Here is a 9,341-nt window from a genome sequence, read left to right on the forward strand (position 1 = left end):
TTTGGTTAAATTTATTCCTAGATATTTTGTTCTTTCTGAGGCAAGTGTCATGCAATTGTTTCCTTCATTTCTCTGATAGTTTGTTATTGGTGTGTAGAAATGTCACTGATTTCTGTAGAATGATTTTGTATTCTATAACTGTATTCAATTCATGTTTTAGTTGTAACAGTTTCCTGGTGGAGTCTTCAGGGTTTTCTATATATAGTATCATGTCATTTGCAAAGAGTTAGATTTTATTTCTTTTTTAATTTGAATTACTTTTATTTCTTTTTCCTGCCTAATTGTTGTGGCTAGAACGTCAATTGTTGTTGCTGTTGTTCAGTTGCTAAGTCATGTCTGACTCTTTGCAACCCTATGGACTGCAACATGCCAGGCTCCTCTGTCCTCCACTATCTCCTTGAGTTTGCTCAAATTCATGTCCTTTGAGTCAATGATGCCATCCAACCAGCTCACCCTCTGTTGCCCCTTTCTCTTTCTGCCCTCAATCTTTCCTAGCATCAGGGTCTTTTCCAATGAGTCAGCTCTTCATGTCAGGCAGCCAAAGGATTGGAGCTTCAGCTTCAGCATCAGTCCTTCCAATGAATATTCAGAATTGATTTCCTTTGGGATTGACTGGTTTGATCTTGCAGTCCAAGGGACTCTCAAGAGTCTTCTCTAGCACTGCAATTCAAAAGCACCAATACTATTTGAATAAAAGCGACAAAGGTAAGCAACCCTCTCTTGTCCCTGATCTTAGAGAAAAAGCTTTTATATTTTCTCATCCTTGTTAGCTGTGCATTTATCATACATAACCTTTACTATATTGAGATATGGTTCTTCTATACCGACTTCATTGAGCATTTTTATCATAAATAGATGTTGAATTTTGTTAAATGCTTTTTCTGCATCTATTGAGATGATCATATGATTATTTTGTTAATGCTGTGTATCATATTGATTGATTTGTAAATGTTAAACCATCCTTGCAATACTGGAATGAATTCTACTTGATTGTCTTGCATGATCTTTATAATGTATTATTGAATTTAGTTTGCTAATATTGATTTTTTCATCTATGTCAAATATTACTTAGGTTATTGGCCTATAATTTTATTTTTCTGTGAATGTGTATAGGTTATATGCATATACTATACCAATTTATATAAGAAACTTAAACATCTTTCAAGCATCTTCCATGGAGGTCCTGAAACCAATTTCCCACCTTCAGTGTAATAGGCTCATCAAGGATATAGACTTCCAGAAAATAAGTTTATTCTTATCTAGTTGGGTATTCTGCCACATGGCACCACCGATGACTCCTTGGACCTCTTTCAACTGTTACTATACTAGTTCGCTTTTTATCTCTCCGATTTTCCTCACAGACAAACTGTCCTCTGTCCTCTACATTTGTCTCTTAGCCCCATCTCTTCTTTAATTCATGTAGCTTGAGTTATGCCATACATTTTATTATCTTCAACTATCACTGCATAAGTCAGAGTTTTTTGAGGATTCAAAAACTACCTCAATTATTTTAATAGAAAAAAATTAAACAACTGTTAAACAGCTTACAGAAAACTAAAAAGGCAAAAGGGAAACACTTTCTGTGGTTAAATGTAGGCTTGTGGACCAAATGGAATCTTTAAAGCTCAGGTGCTAGAAGGGAGCCTGTGGAACCAAAAGTTAGATCTTTGAGGACAGAGTACTTCTCAGCTAGTACTGGTGTTTAAGAGCTTGAAAGAGGAGTCCCACTGGACTGGGACTCAGTATTCTGAAGATGAAGCATATTCTGGCTGATGCTGAGTTTTCTGAGAGGAATGTAATGAGGCTGATTTTAATGGCACAGAAAAATTGCAAACTGCAATCGACCGCTACTTGTAGAACCCACTGTCACTACCAGGGTGACTGGAATCAGAAGCAAACAGGAAAGAGTAAGTTTTTTTTTACCCATCCAGATTTCCAGATTTTCTCCAGTGCCTGTTTTTGGCAAAGCATAATGGGGACCAACTAGCAAAAGAGTTCAACTTCAGCATAAAAAAGCAGAGTATTAAAGTGTGAGTTTGACACTAAAAGACAATAGTATAGTAATCACGATGGTTCAGGTATTTGGTTACCCAATATCTGTACACACTTTTTTAACATCAACTTGACTGATAGAAACTACTTTACACTTTGACTCAACAAAATTCTTTGTATGTTCAAGGACGCTCCCAATTTGCTTCAAAACAAGTAGATGTCATGTTTCAAAAATCGTTGTATTCATCTCTGAAAGATAACCACACATTGCGCTAGTTGAGTAGGAGCTAGGCACCATCGACAGCCTACTTCCCATGGTACAACAACCATCATGTGATCACAACAATTTCTGAACATTCTTAACCCAGAATAATCTCTGTTACTGACACCCCAGGATGACAAAGTGCATACCTACTGAAAAGAAGCTGGTACCTAGAATAAGGTATACTGATTACTTGACAACATATTACACAAAATTTTAAAAATACACAGAAAGCAACCTACACATGTAAACAAGACCTGGGGAAATTTTTCAGAAAGTTAATTGAAAATAAAAGAACATTATATGTAGGGAGGTGAAGGGAGAGGAAAAGAGGGGGAAAGGAAAGGGGAGGGGAAAGATGGAAGAATAAAGAGGAATGAAAAGAACAAAAGAAGGGAAAAAAAGCATCTCCTAAAATGATAACCACAGTTACCTCCAAGAGGGATTATTATGAATAAAATTTTACCAATTTTGCATAAAGGGCATATACTATTTTTACAGTCAGGAGAAACTACATATAAGAAAAAAAAAAATTAAAGCTGCTCCACTGGATCAGGTGATTTCTTTCAGACAGGAAGACTCTCTAAACTCTTGGGAAACAATCGGTTCCTCTAAAATGGGATCAAGTCCTATGCTTTTAGTTGAACTTTTATAAAGCCTTTAGAATAGCACCATGCTCAGATAACCACTCAACAAATGAACTGGACTTATTATTCATTCTTTATAAAATTCTAATGACAAGAATTTTGAAAGATTGATAAATATTTGTTAGAATCAGCAGCAGAGATTATTAGATTTTCCCTAAACTTAGATAACAAAAAAGTATTATCATTTTTCAAAAAATATTTCAGTAATCACATTTAAATTTTTTTATTTTTTAAATTATGGAAGTATAATAACACATTTATAGGAGACTTGGAAAATACAGAACAAAGTTACATATAGTTCCATTATATATTGTTGCTGTTCATTGTTCAATCACGCATCATGTCTGACTCTTTGCAACCCCATGGACTGCAGCACACCAGGCTTCTCTGTCCTTCACTGACTCCTGGAGTTTGTTCAAACCATGTCCATTGAGTCAGTGATGCCATTCAACCATCCCATCCTCTCTCGTCCCCTTCTCCTCCTGTCTTCAATCTTCCCCACCATCAGGGTCTTTTCTAATGAGTTGGCTCTTCACATCAGTTGCCAAAGTATTGGAGCTTCAGCTTCAGTATCATTCTTTAGAAGTTTTAGTTGGAGTTTCCACATCAAGCTCTCAAAAATTAATAGAATGAATAGACAGAAGAGTAGAAGTGTATTGTAGACCTGAAAAGCACTATGAACCAATTCAACATAACTAAGATTTATACAATTTTCATACAACAGCAGGACACAATTTCTATTCAAGTTCCTGTAGACTATAAACCAGGAGACGCTGGAACATATCCAGTGCTATAAAACAAGGTGCAAAAACTTCATGGTCTAAAGGTATTGAAATCATACAGTCTGTTCTCTTATCGCTGTAGAATTGTTAGAAATCAGTATCAAAAGATACTTTAAAATAACCCACATATTTTCAAGTACAAAGTGACATTTACCAAGAGAGAACTTTGACTTAGCCATTGAAAGCCTCACTAAAGTTAAGAGACTAAAAAACACAGAGGGTGATTGCAGAGAAGAAAGCATTTAAATGAGAAATTAATATCAGAATGATAAATTAATATCAAAGATATTAAAAACCCCATGTATTTAGAAATGCCCACTTTTAAATGATGAGTGTATCTAGGAAGCCATGAAAAGGAAAATTAGAAAATATTTGTAACAGAATAAAGATGAAAAGAAAATTTTTCAGAATTTGTTGTATGCAGCTGAAGTTGCTCAATGCAGCTAGAGTGTGGAATCTCAAATAAGGTATGAAAATAAATAATGGAGACTAGCATAAAATTTCATGAAATTTAAACAAAATTTGTACTTTTAGTTAATAATAGTTTATCACTTGTTAATTTCTTGCCTTTTTTTTTTTTTTTACAGCATGGTATTTCCTTCTACTCTCAGAATTGGAGTAATCACATTTATTTATTGGAATTTTAAGCTGAATTATTATTGAATGAATCATTATAGCAAAGACATTATAGCATTTCTTAGACCACCTGTGATTTTGAATTTTTTCTACCTGTATCTCCTTCTGTGAAAATAAAGCTCCTTTGGAGTCACTACAAGAAGTGGTGTAGGTAGATACAAATTCTTATTTGGGCGCAGGCTCCTCCTCCGGGCTCCAGTTCTGCTGGAGACACAGCCCAGCGAGTACATCGCTTTACAGCGATCTTCTGAGCGGGTCATCTGGCCTTGCCCTACTGCAAGGGCTGCGGTGTCCCCGCGCGTTCGCAGGCAGGGTGGAAGAGCCAGCCACTCTCCCAGCCTCGGTGGTTTAGTGAACACAAGCCCCAGCGTGCCTGGAGAGTACAACCCCTCGCCCGGCCCGTCAAGTCCCGGGCGTGAGCCGCGCTGACCGAAGGAGGATGGCAGCCTCTGAAGTAGAGAAGAGCAGCAAGAAGAAGACCGAGAAGAAACTTGCTGCTGGAGAGGAAGCCAAATGGATGGCCGGTTTCATGGGCGTCATGAATAACATGCGGAAACAGTGATTTAAATCCACCACCCAGCTATAGTTGAATCCACAGTCTACCCAGGGATCTGTACCCAGGGTCAACTTGAATTCACGCTGGGAGGGACTGATTGCAGAACCTTGTTGACAAGCCACACAAATCCAAAGAAAACACTGTGTGATGTGATCCTTATGGTCCAGGAGAGAAAGATACCTGCTCATCGTGTTGTCCTTGCTGCAGCCAGTCATTTTTTTAACTTAATGTTCACAACTAACATGCTTGAATCAAAGTCCTTTGAAGTGGAGCTCAAAGATGCCGAACCTGACATTATTGAACAACTTGTGGAATTTGCTTATACAGCTAGAATTTCTGTGAATAGCAACAATGTTCAGTCCTTGTTAGATGCAGCAAATCAGTACCAGATTGAACCTGTGAAGAAAATCTGTGTTGATTTTTTGAAGAACAAGTTGATGCTTCAAACTGTCTTAGTATAAGTGTATTAGCAGAGTGTCTAGACTGTCCTGAATTGAAAGCAACTGCAGATTACTTTATTCATCAGCATTTTACTGAAGTTTATAAAACTGATGAATTTCTACAACTTGATGTCAAGCGAGTTACACATCTCCTCAACCAGGACACTCTGACTGTGAGAGCAGAGGATCAGGTTTATGATGCTGCAGTCAGGTGGTTGAAATATGATGAACCTAATCGCCAGCCTTTTATGGTTGACATCCTTGCTAAAGTCAGGTTTCCTCTTAAAGAATTTCTTAAGTAAAACAGTACAAGCTGAACCACTTATTCAAGACAATCCCGAATGTCTTAAGATGGTGATAATTGGCATGAGGTATCATCCCCTTTCTCCAGAGGATCGAGAAGAACTGGTAGATGGCACAAGGCCCAGAAGGAAGAAACATGACTACCGCATAGCCCTGTTTGGAGGCTCCCAACCACAGTCTTGTAGATATTTTAACCCAAAGTTGAAAAAAGATGAGTGTGCTGCACAAGCCTGGAAATGAGACTGTAACTTCAGAAATCTCATTTCATGTCTTGCTTTGCTCTTATAAATGGCACATACTTGGTGCTCTTCTGTATACTCACAAATTCTTAGACTTATAGTGGAAAAATTTAAATAATTGAGGATATAACTACCAATAAAAATTCTTATTCCATCAATTATTACTCATTTCCTAATGTTAACACTATTAGCACTCCATTATAATATTTATTAAATATTTCTGTTGGAAGTTCCACCCTCTCCTTTCTTTTTGCTAAAACTACATCTTAAAAATTTTCACCATTTACTCTTATTTAATATTTTAATATAAGTTGATTGTCTTTATTATTTCTAATATTAAAAGTCAGGAGGCTGATTTCTCTATAAATTATTATTTACCTTGAATTTCCAAAGTGAACATTATTTCATTTTCCATTTCAAGTAGACTGCTTAATAATAAATACTGTATAGGAATTGTTTTAAAATTCTTGAATTTAATATTATTGGAGATGTTAAAATGGTTTTAACTATCATTAATGGAACCCATTGATATGTGTCCTATACCTGTCCCAAATGATTATTTTCACTTAATTGATCTCCTTCAAAGAGACAATTTAAGCAGTACTACTTAATTGAATTATCTAGAATTAAGCAGTATCCCTATAGTGTTGTCTTTAGATATTCCTTGGATATCACTCATGAGAAGCAGCAAATATTTATATTAACTGCTGATTGAAAGATGATAATAAAAAATATTAATTTTTTTCTAGTAGATAAGTAGATAAAGTAGTAGAAATCTTGGGTTGTTATATTTGAATTGAAATGATACTGTTCTTGTCGTCTTTTCATGAATGCTGCTGAGCCTCCTCTTCCCCTTCCCCACTGTATTATTGTACTATTATACTACTATTAGCTATGCCAAAAACTAACAAAGTAGCGAATAGTAGTATATTGGCTGGCTTTGGAGAAGGAAATGGCAACCCACTCCAGTATTCTTGCCTGGAAAATCCCATGGATGGTGGAACCTGGTAGGCTACAGTCGTTGGGATTGCAAAGAGTTGGACATGACTGAGCAACTTCACTGGGACTGGCTGGCTTAAGCTATCATTCTGGTGGTCACTTTATTTGAAATAAAATAACTTATAAGAGGAAAAGGCAAGCTGTCCTTGAATTTCCCTTAAAGTTTGGAACATAAAATTGTCATAGGCTTTTCCTCATTACATAAAGAAAGGGAAGGTATCCTGATAGCCCCAAATATTCAAATCAGCTCCATTACCTGTAAAGAATCACCTGCCAATGCAAGAGACTCAGGAGACTTGGGTTCAGTCCCTGGGTCAGGAAGATCCCTTGCAGAAGGGCATGGCAACCCACTCCAGTGTTCTTGCCTGGAGAATCCCATGGACAGAGGAGCCTGGTGGACTACAGCCCATAAGGTATCAAAGAGTCGGACATGACTGAAGTGTAAGCATGCACTCATGCATTTCCAACACTAATCTTTTACCATACAAATTAATTTCAATATCTAAAGAGAAGCATAATAAGAATGTTATCTTAGATTTAAGCATGTTGACCTCTGTGAATTATTTCTACTGAATGTTACTGTATTTTGCCATGGCCTTAGGTGATTTGATAGTCATAATCTACTATTAGCTATGCCAAAAACTAACAAAGTATCCTCCTCTTAAGTACAAATAAGAATTTGTATCTACCTACACCACTTCTTGTACAGGTGTTATATGATGTTTAAATTAAATGAGAGTATTTTAAGCCAGTATGTTTTGCTACTTGGATGGAGGAAGCATGTAAATCCTACAATTTTGTCATTGTGATGACTCATGAACATGCCATTGTGTTAATGTACCATCCTGTTGTTGAAGAAAGCTAGAATTAACATGCACCTTTAAATGTATTTATGTGTGAATATACATCTACATACATATTTTATAAAATAAAAATGAATATATGTATATTTTTTCCTTCTGCTTATTTTATTTTTAAACAACTTAGCAAATAATTTAGTCAAGGTTATTGCCCTAATTTGAAAAGAACTTTGAATTTTGGCACCAAAAGAAAAAAATGCTTAAGAATTGAACATTTTGTTTGTATTATGTTGTCTTTTATTTACTTTTATTAAGTAACAATAAACCAAAATAAACCACAAAGTGCTTGTGCACTTAAATACCTTCAGTGAATTTAAAGACTTACAGAATTAATGGCTTAGGCAGACTTTCTTTGAGCAACAGAAACAAAGAGAAATCAATATGCCTATCTGTCAGAATTAAGCAGTTTTATATTCTGATCCACTAAATCTATCCTCAGTTAAATACGAAGGAAGAAATATCCAAAGCAATAAATCTGGATATGTAAACTTTCATAAAGAGATTCTATAGTCAAAAAATGTTAGAAAGGTTTAAATATCTTATTCCTTTTTGTATTTAAAAAAAGATTTTTTAAAATCTTTTAAGTGAGAATTGCTTTTTAAAAAAATCACTGACACCAAACATCTGCTTCTTTTCAGCTCATCTGCAACTGAGTAAAATAGAAAGAGGGGAAAAAAAAAAAAAAACCCACCAACTTTGCACAGTTATGCCATTAAAAAAATAACCAAAACCTTAATATCACTCTTAAAACTCTGCATGTATATACTGAAAGTTAAGCAAATGAAAATATCCCAAACTGTAAGAAGTGAATAAAAAGAGAAATTAAGAAAAAGAAATACTAACAAGAATAGTCTGGTTAATTCCAACCAACAGGTAGAAAACTGCAAATCAGAAACTAAAACACATTGCAAAAACTGCTGCATCAGCTAAACAAAATGAACCCAACTATTCTTTTTAGAGCACATTAAACCAAAGAAATGACTGAGAGACCTTATTCAAATGATAATGGTATGTGTGCGCCTAATCAACATACTGTCAACCCAAAGTGAACTGAGCTAACATTTCTTTCTATTTATACTTTCACTTAATCTCAGGCAGAAAGTAATTAATCTACCAATATAACCAGTTATTTTGAATCAACTAAATAAAACAGTAGAGAATAGGGATATTCCCACTTTACAACCAGTTATTTTGTCATCTAAGAGAAGCTGTATTAAATTGAGCCATTTCTAGGGGAAGTTCTACTGATTTAACCCATTTTAGCCCTTATTAAGAATAAATACAGTAGAAATCAGGAAAGGGATCTGGAAGACAGCGCACTAGTAAAGATGACATTTAATTCTGTACCGATACAAAGTTATCTTTAAAAAGCTCCTATCAACAAGCATCATTATCCCTGAAGAAATTGAGGATGTTAGTCAAAATGCTTATGTCACTAAAAGAGAAAAGGATGGACTCTTGAAGTTATGGTAGTCATGTTGGTTTTGTTCACATGACCTTTACCTCTAAGCCTCTCCGTTCTTTTACCCAAAAACAGTTATATTTTACAAGATAGTTATATTTTACAGTATTCTTCATGTAACTTTCTAAAATATTAATCACTATTTCCTAGTCCTGATAATGAT

General features: G+C 35.3%; 1 pseudogene; it reads left to right on the forward strand.

Moving 5' to 3' along the window:
• The first annotated feature begins 4,886 nt into the window (after positions 1-4,886).
• Positions 4,887-5,933, forward strand: LOC109575304 (kelch-like protein 7 pseudogene; annotated as a pseudogene).
• Positions 5,934-9,341: the final 3,408 nt, after the last annotated feature.

This window comes from Bos indicus, chromosome 2, assembly GCF_029378745.1.
Source record: "Bos indicus isolate NIAB-ARS_2022 breed Sahiwal x Tharparkar chromosome 2, NIAB-ARS_B.indTharparkar_mat_pri_1.0, whole genome shotgun sequence".
In the NCBI taxonomy this organism is placed as follows: domain Eukaryota; kingdom Metazoa; phylum Chordata; class Mammalia; order Artiodactyla; family Bovidae; genus Bos; species Bos indicus.